This window comes from Dipodomys merriami, unplaced genomic scaffold (genome assembly GCF_024711535.1).
Source record: "Dipodomys merriami isolate MVZ:Mamm:240054 unplaced genomic scaffold, mDipMer1.0.p SCAF_2, whole genome shotgun sequence".
Classification (NCBI taxonomy): Eukaryota; Metazoa; Chordata; class Mammalia; order Rodentia; family Heteromyidae; genus Dipodomys; species Dipodomys merriami.
The window spans coordinates 86,875,568-86,884,367 of NW_027203381.1; positions in this window are offsets into that span (position 1 = coordinate 86,875,568).

Genomic DNA, 8,800 nt, shown 5'->3' on the forward strand with positions numbered 1-8,800 from the left:
TTTTCCATATAATAAGTACAACCACTTGAAGCTTGACTTTGCCTGATATTTTTGCAGAGTGTAACTCTAGAACGTTAAAGCAGATATAGAAATGTACACAGGAGACCTGGTGAGGACAATTGACAAGGATGCTTGAGAGAATGACTAACATTTGCAAATGTCAGAGGTGAGGAGAAAACACTGTGAGACTGAGATTTCAAATCTGAGGCTATTGAGATAGGCTAAATATCAAGACTTGGGAAAATAAAGATATCTCCCTGACAACATGATGTACTTTTACCTCTCTCTGTAGTAAAGTAACTGATTATTCACTGTGTTAATAGAACTCTATTTCAGAAAACTAAACTTTTTGAGATTTGTAAGAAATGACTTAGAGAGAAAATATATTACTATAATGTGTATGATATTACAAGCAAATTATACTTTAAAAGATTCTATCTCTTTTGTGAAATTGAAACACAATAACTGTGGCCGTTTGAATGTCAGCATCTGTCTGAGTGAAAAGAAAATATGTCTAATACCCACTCCAAACTTTTGCAAGAAAACCAAGAAAATGGTGTTGATGGAAAATATTACTAATGTTAGTCCAAGTTAACTAGTGGTAAGTCTTTGGCTTTGTCTTCCTTTATTTTATTTTATTTTATTTTACAGTTTTAAAAACATCTGTGATTGACTCATTTAGCACAGCTAGACTGTTAATCTTTCCTTTTCCCTTTTTCTTCACAAAACTCTATTTTTTATATCCTTATGTTTATTTCAGCAGTAAATTTATTTTCTTAGTTAAAGCTAGCTTTTCAAAATCCAGTCCATGGGCTTTCTACTGATCTTACTAGCTATGTCCTTTGCCATATAGAAGCTCTGCAGTTAAATGCAATCCCATTTGTACAAACTTTTTTTGATTTGTTGTTTCATTATTTATCACAGCTAAAATGTGGAACCAACACAAATGCCCCTCAGTAGATCAGTAGATGAAATGGATCAAGAAAATGTAATGTGTGTGTGTGTGTGTGTGTGTGTGTGTGTGTGTGTGTGTGTGTGTGTGTGTGTGTGTGTGTGTGTAGGAATTTGTGCTTCCATCAGAAAGAATGACATCACCCCATTTGTTAGGAAATGGAAAGACTTAGAAAAAATAATATCATGTGAAGTAAGCCAGACCCAAAGAAATAAAGGTCCCATGTTTTCCGTCATTTGAAATAATTGGTATATGTCTAGGATAATTTTATCAGATGAGCAGAAAAACTCAAGAACTATGTACATATGACCATATAAGACGATGCTAAGCAAAATGAACCCCAAAATATGTTGTGTTGTCGTTGTTTTTAATGTACTATGTGATTTTTTTTTGTTTCCTTTGTATGGTCTTCCCCGTTTTCACTGAACTTGATTTTGGTACCTTGCATCTTGTATATACATTTGTCTAGTTTGGGGAGAGGATGGGGAATAAGAAAACACTGAACCAATGACACAGGATGACCCATCGTAACAATGGTACCCACAAAACACTATTTACTATACTGGAAATGAAATTACAACTTTTGGGGGGGAGGAATGTGGGAGGTCGGAGAGAGAAGGGATAGTAGAAGAACAACAAAGGAGTGGGTAACAATGCTCAACAAGAAATGTACTCATTACCTTACTCTTGTAACTGTAAATCCTCTGTACAGCATCTTTACAATAAAAGAAAATTTGAAAAAAAAAGAGTCACCTCAAGCCGTATGGAATAAGGTCATTCTTGTAATCCTGGTTTTTCAAGGGGGGGAGGAAGATCATAGTTTGAGACTAACTCAAGGAGAAGAGTTTGCACGACTTTATCTCCAACGAACTAGCAAAATGCTAGACTGGAGGCCTAGCTTAATTGGTAGACCAGCAGATTTGAGTCAAAACTCAAGTAAGATTACAAAGGTGAATCAAGTCCTAGTATCAGCATAGAAAACAAAAATACTCAGTTCAATAGTACACCAATAAGCAAACAATTCAAATAGCCTATTGACCCATAAGGATGACATTACTACAAAGTTCCTGTCCACTCCTGTTGTACAGTGGCAAAATTCACTTTGCTTTATACATATGATCCCCCAAACCTTACTGTTCATTATCAATCCCAGACCAAATTAGGATGAAAGCAAATCTGACCTTTAACTTTCTTTACAACACATCAGTCCAGGAGACATTGTTTCTGGGCCACAAGCAAACATTCATATGCTTTACAATGAGCCATATTGAATGATTTTTGTCTCAAAGTCATGTACACATAAGAGGATATGAGGTAGTGTGGGTGAGAAAGCATGGTCAGACTACTTGAACCCTATTCTTGAGTACTGGATTACGGCTGTGACCTTCACCAAAGTTTCTGGTTGTTTATATTTTTGTCTCCTTTCTTGTCAAAGAAATATGGTGATTGTATGTTTATCACAGTGTTGTCAGGAAGATGAAGGACATAGTATGGTTCATTTGAGGTACATTTACAGCTGATATTTGCATTAAAGGTCAGTTGATAAAGTGCCTTAAAACCTAGTTTCATAGTTCTCCAGGCATTATTTCAAGTATTATTCTCACAGCACAGATGAATCTCAAACTTAACACTTTCCTGAAGCATTTTCTAAGCATTGCCTATTGTCTCAGCACTGCAGATTTCATCTAATACTAAAGTTTTGCTCTTTCATTGCTCTGTCTGTCTCTGAAATCTGGCACTTAAAACTGAACAGATCATATTTGTAAACATTTGGGTAAATGCCCAAAAGTGGGATTGCTGGGTCATAGGGGAGCTCTATGTGGAGTCTTTTGAGGAACCTCCATACTGCTTTCCAAGACCACACTAAAGCTACCAGCACGACTATGTTTATTGCAGCATTATTTACTATAGCTAAGTTATGGAACCAACCCAGATGTCCCTCAGTAGATGAATGGATCAAGAAAATGTGGTATATATAAACAATGGAATTCTATGCCTCCATCAGAAAGAATGACATTGCTCCATTTGTTAGGAAATGGAAAGGCTTAGAAAAAATTATATTAAGTGAAGTAAGCCAGGCCCAAAGAAACATAGGTCCCATGGTTTCCCTTATTTGCAATATCTAGTATATGTATGAGTCAAGCAGAAAAGGTCAGATAAGGTGATGTTAGGAGAATGAACCCTGAGATCTGTATTCAAATGTTTTTTTTCTTTCATGCATTTGTTTCTAAAGCATTAATAAGATTATTTCTTTGTTGCTTTGTATGTCCCTCCCCCACAGTATAACCCCTGCTTTCACTGTATTTGATGTCGATATAATTTGTGGAGGGGAAGGGAAAAATAGCCCATTGCAACAATGAGATGTACAAGTCGTTATATCGAAAACGAACTTTACAACTTTGGTGAGGGGAGGGAGGGTGGGCTGGGGGGAGAGCATGGGAAGGGATGGGAAGGAGGAAACAAAGGAGGAGGCTACAATGCTTGATAAGAAATGTACTCATTACCTTGCCCATGTAATTGTAACCCCTCTGTACAGTATTTTCACAATAAAAAAAAAGAAACATTCAAATAAAAAAAACTGAACAGATCATTTGTGACAAGGGCTGCACGAACCTAAAGACTCGATAAAGAGGAGGAAAACAATCTACATTTTATGATACACTGCATATTCCAGGCAACAAGCTCTGTTCTCCTGAGTCACCCTACTGACCCACGGTAAGGTATGTTCACAAGATACAGTGTAACAGCCAAAAATGTCCGTTAAAAGAAAGAAAAAGAATTGGAGTGCAAACCAGAAAAAAAAAGTTTGTTCTTATAGATATCGCTCCTCCTGATTATATGGTAGAGGTTGTCTTCTTTTTATTAAGTCTGTCTTAACCTGCAATTTCCTTCCCTGTACTATGGTACTCACATTTAAAATGCCATGACATTTACAATATAGAAAGCTTGCAATGTAAAAAAGAAAAAAAATGAGTCTGATTGGGAAAACCAGAGCAGGCTGGTACATACAAGTTGAAGCTACACATAACACATAACACTGTTCCAAATACTTCATGGTAACAGCAAAAAGGGAAAAAGACAACATATTGCATTAACACATGGGTACGCCAGTGCCATAGCCTACTCTTGGAAGGCAGATGTTAATTTCTAGGCATAAGTATTTTTCAATGGGAACTGTGTCTTCCATGTTTGCCTGACATTCCAGTAACAAGATGACTGAAATTCTGGAATAACATTGGAATCATTTTCCTTTTCAAAATTGTATCTTTCCCTTATTCTGGCTACTGTATCCAAGAAAAGGGGAGGTAAATTCATCTACACATGTGATTAAAACCAAAACCAATTAGGCATTGAGAAACTAATTAAATATAAATCTTTATTTCTCTACTATTCATTCTGATTTCTGCATCTTCAGGTGGCAGGAATTTGTTCATGGTCAAAGTGACCATATATCTACTAGTAAGTGGAGAATTGCAAAGAGAATTGTAGAAGAGGAAAAATAAGTGAGAATTATCTTTTTTCAGAAGCAGATATTCAAATGTGAGAATTCATAATACAGTTCACTTGACAGGTTAAGGTATAAGGTGTGGCTTTCATCCCTGAATAACACTAAATAAGGCCCTGTTTTTTGTTTTTTGGGGGATTTTTGTTTTATTTTGTTTTGTTTGCTTGCTTGCTTGTTTGTTTTTGGTCCTGAGACTTGAAGTCAGGTCCTGGGCTCTGTCTTAGAGCATTTTTTGCTCACAGCTAGCACTCTACCATATGAGCCATAGCACCACTTCCAGCTTTTCCTGAGTAGTTTACTAGAGAGAGGAGTCTTATGGACCTTGCTGTCCAGACAGGCTTTGAACCTTGATCCTCAGATCTCAGCATCCTAAGTAACTAGGATTACAGGTGGGAGCCACCAGTGCCCTGCTGAGACTCTGTTTTTTTATATTGAATAGAGGAAATGTTATGCATGTATACACTGTGGAAATACTTGCTCACATCTAGTTAGTGACTTTCTCCTCTCTCTTAGACATATTCCTTTTTTTCTTTCATTTTAATTTTCATTATAAGTCAGGTAAATTGTGGCAGAAATATGGGCTGGAGAAAGTTAAATGGATTCTCAGGAGTGAAGTAAATTTTCCAGAATGGTAAAATATATTGAAAATGTAGGATGTGAATATTAATTTACAAAATAGAGTTTATAATAATATTCAAAGATAAAACTCAAATATGTTTATTTAAATGACACTCACCTTTACTACTTTAAGTACTCAGAGTTTAGAGCCATCTTTTTAATGTAAGTAAGTAGTACATAATGTGACTTTAATATAACTGCTTTGTTTTTAAAGCCACATTTAAGCTTCATCACACTCTCTAAATTTATCATGCTATTGAGGTATTAAACAGTCCTTAGGGACAAATAAGTACTAAGCCATCAATGTCATCAGTTTACAAACATTTTTAATATAAAAGTATTATCTTTCTGTCTGGCAATTCATTGAAAACTCTGACTCCTAAGAAATACAAAGAAAATACAGCTCTTCTACACACATGAAATTTATAGTGGAGAGAGACAGTACATTCTGAAAAACTGTGGAAGAAGAACAAAAGTTGTCAGAATCGGAAATGGAGTCACTGTGTCAATCCCAACAAAAAAAGGATGAAAAGCCAGGGGATTATGAAGAAAGGGCTCTGAAGCATCTTAGCCTGGTAGGACATGTCTCAGACAGACTCAGTTCTGAATTTTCACAGAGAACACCAGAGCCTTCCATAGAAAGTTCACTTGGAAAGACATCTTCTCAGCAACTATCTTTTCAACTTCAGACTAACATTGATTTAAAAAAAATTAATTTTTAGGACCAAGTATTATTGTTTTTATAAAACTTGTATCAAACATAAAACTAATTAAAACTATTTTTTAAAAGGAGAAGGTACATAAGAAAGCATAATAGGGTGAATTTGTTCAGAATACATTGCATGCATGTAAAGATATATCAGAATAAAATACCTTTGTACAATTAATTTATGCTAATTTAAAAGAAAAAGATTATTGTAATTAGTATTGTTAAAATGCAGCATATTAGCTTAGATTATTAGAGATTGCATGGGTCTTGACACCCAGGAGTATAGTATAATGAGGATATGTAAGGAAAAGATGTAGGTTGGAAGGGATATTAAGAAGTCTCATGGCAGACACACATCAAGCTGGAGAAGCACAGAAAGTTTGTGGTTCATGCTAGGTTTGAAAGCTTCAGAGCCAGGAAAGCTAAATACATAGGCCTAGGTCCAAAAAGGCTTTGGATATAGATTAGGGAAAGTGTCAGAGTCTGAAAGCTGAAGAGCTGATGTCCAAGATAAGGAGGAAAAAGACAATCCAATCCAGGAGTGAGCGAGTGAGGGTGGGGGGCAGAAAGAGAGACAGACAGAGGACAGAGACAGAGAGGGGATTGCAACAGGAGAATTGAAAGAGGGAGAAAGGGGAAGAAGAAGGGGGTAATGAAAGAAGGAGAGAGATAGTGAAATATATTATGTATATATTACACATATCTGTTGCATAAATAATACTCATAACTTTATCTATACGGCATCATAATGAAACCTCAAATTCTTTGATCTGCGAAGGAGGAAGGAAGGTATGTATTGGCATCTAATGGAGTAAACTTGTTTAAAGTACACTTTATCACAATGAAACCCTTTTGTGCTCTTCATGTATGCTAATTTAAATATTTTTTTTAATCCATAAGGACATTAAAATCTTGGGAAATATAGTTATTGCGGTTTGGGTAGTGTGTGGATAAAAGAAGTCTTCTAGTTTTTTGGTTTTTTTAATATACAAATGAAACCCACACTACCCAAACCGTTAAACAGGAATACAAGTGGACCCATTGCAACAATAAGAAGTACAAATTGTTATGTCGAAAACGAACTTTACAACTTTGGCCAGGTTGGGGGGGGGGTGGTGGGAGGGGCAGGGAGGGGAGATGGGAAGGAATGGGAAGGAGAAGCAAAGGAGGAGGCAACAATGCTTGATAAGAAATATACTCATTACCTTGCCCATGTAATTGTAACCCCTCTGTATGGTATTTTCACAATAAAAAAATATGATAAAAAATTGAACAGAACAAAAAAAGAAGTCTTCTGTGTCAAAAGGACTAAATATGTGTCAAATAGGTTGTTTCATAAAGACTAAAGCCATGAAGGTTTGGTTTTTGTTGCTTTTGTTTGTTTTGTTTGTTTTTTTGTTTGAATTCTGGGCCTGTGCCCTGTCCCTGAGCTCTTTTGCTCAAGTTAATGCCCTACCACTTGAGCCACAGCACAACTTCAGACTTCTGTGATTAATTGGAGATAAGACTCTCACAGTCTTTTCTGCCTGGGCTGGTTTCCAAATGTGATCCTTGTATCCCAGCCTCCTGAGCAGCTAACTTTATAGGCACTCATCAATCCATGAGTTTTGATGTATATAAAGAGATTACTAAGTATTTGTTACTGGGCAAGATGAAATTTATAACATTATGTGAAGATTCCTGGAAAAAGTGTCCACTCTTATAACAGAATCTTGGGAATTTAATATATTTGTGCTTATGTATTTTAAAATATTTCCTTTTACTTTACTTTACCCCCTGATTTAAAAGAGAAAAGTTAAATCCTCTAGTAAATATACATACATACATTCATACAACAAACAGTCATTTTAGAAGCTTATTTTAATACTATGTTTTGAAGGGTAACATAAGCCACTATATTAATATAAAATACATGATCCCACTCAAATATCTTTCTCCTATAAATTAGAAAGTGCAGGAATCTCATGGGAAAGAGTTCTATTTATTAAAGTGTTATCATTCAAATAAAGATCATCAAGAAAAATACAAACAGTATTCCAAGCATGGTGTCATATCCTTAGTTAATGTTACTTAGAGATAGAATAGAAAGGCTGCTAGTGAAGGCTAAACCAAGCAAAAAATTAGAAAGAAGTACAAATAAGCCAGGTATACTCATTCATTCCTTCCTTCTATTCTACGTAAACAGGAGGCCATAGATAGGAACATCTTGATTGGAGGCAATCCCCAAGCAAAATCACAAGTTCCTATCTGAAAATTAGCTAAAGTATGAAGGGCTGATGGAGTGTGGAAGTGATAGAACATTTGAACAAGGACTTCTTTGAGTTTATAAATTTATAAACCCTAATAATGACACAGTAAAATAATCTAAACAAGCACTACAGAAATAAAACAATAAAAGAATACAAATAATGCTATGACACATTTTTTTTACATTGAAGCTACTACAAGATACTATAAATTATAGAAGTAGAAAGTGAAAAAGATAGGAAATCTCAGACACAAAAATGCAGGTATTGAAATTAAGAGGCTGATAGATGCGATTCAGCCTAAGAAAAACTTAATTAACTAGAAGGTGTATATTGGCAAGTAATCAGAATGAATCTAAAAACTATTAAGATAGTATCTAAACCTTAGATTCTTCCATTATAGAATGTCAAAGACAAAGAGACAAATTTAACAACCAGTGAGGAAAAAATATAATTATATATTGAAATAATTAGGTAGAAAACTGTGTTTCAAAAGGAATAATAAATTTCTTCAAATTGTCAGAGAAATTGATTGTCAAAATAAAAATACATCCAGAATCCTAAATATAATTTAGGATTAGGGTGAAGTCAAAATATTTATAGTCAAAACCTGCAAGATTTATAACTTGGAATAACTTGTGAAGAAAACTACTAGATATGACATAGAAAGGAAATAAGATTATAATTCAATAGCTAAGGATAGAAATTGTTTCATATTTTGGTAGATATTATATTATATTTTCTGTGAATTAATGACAAGTATAATAATG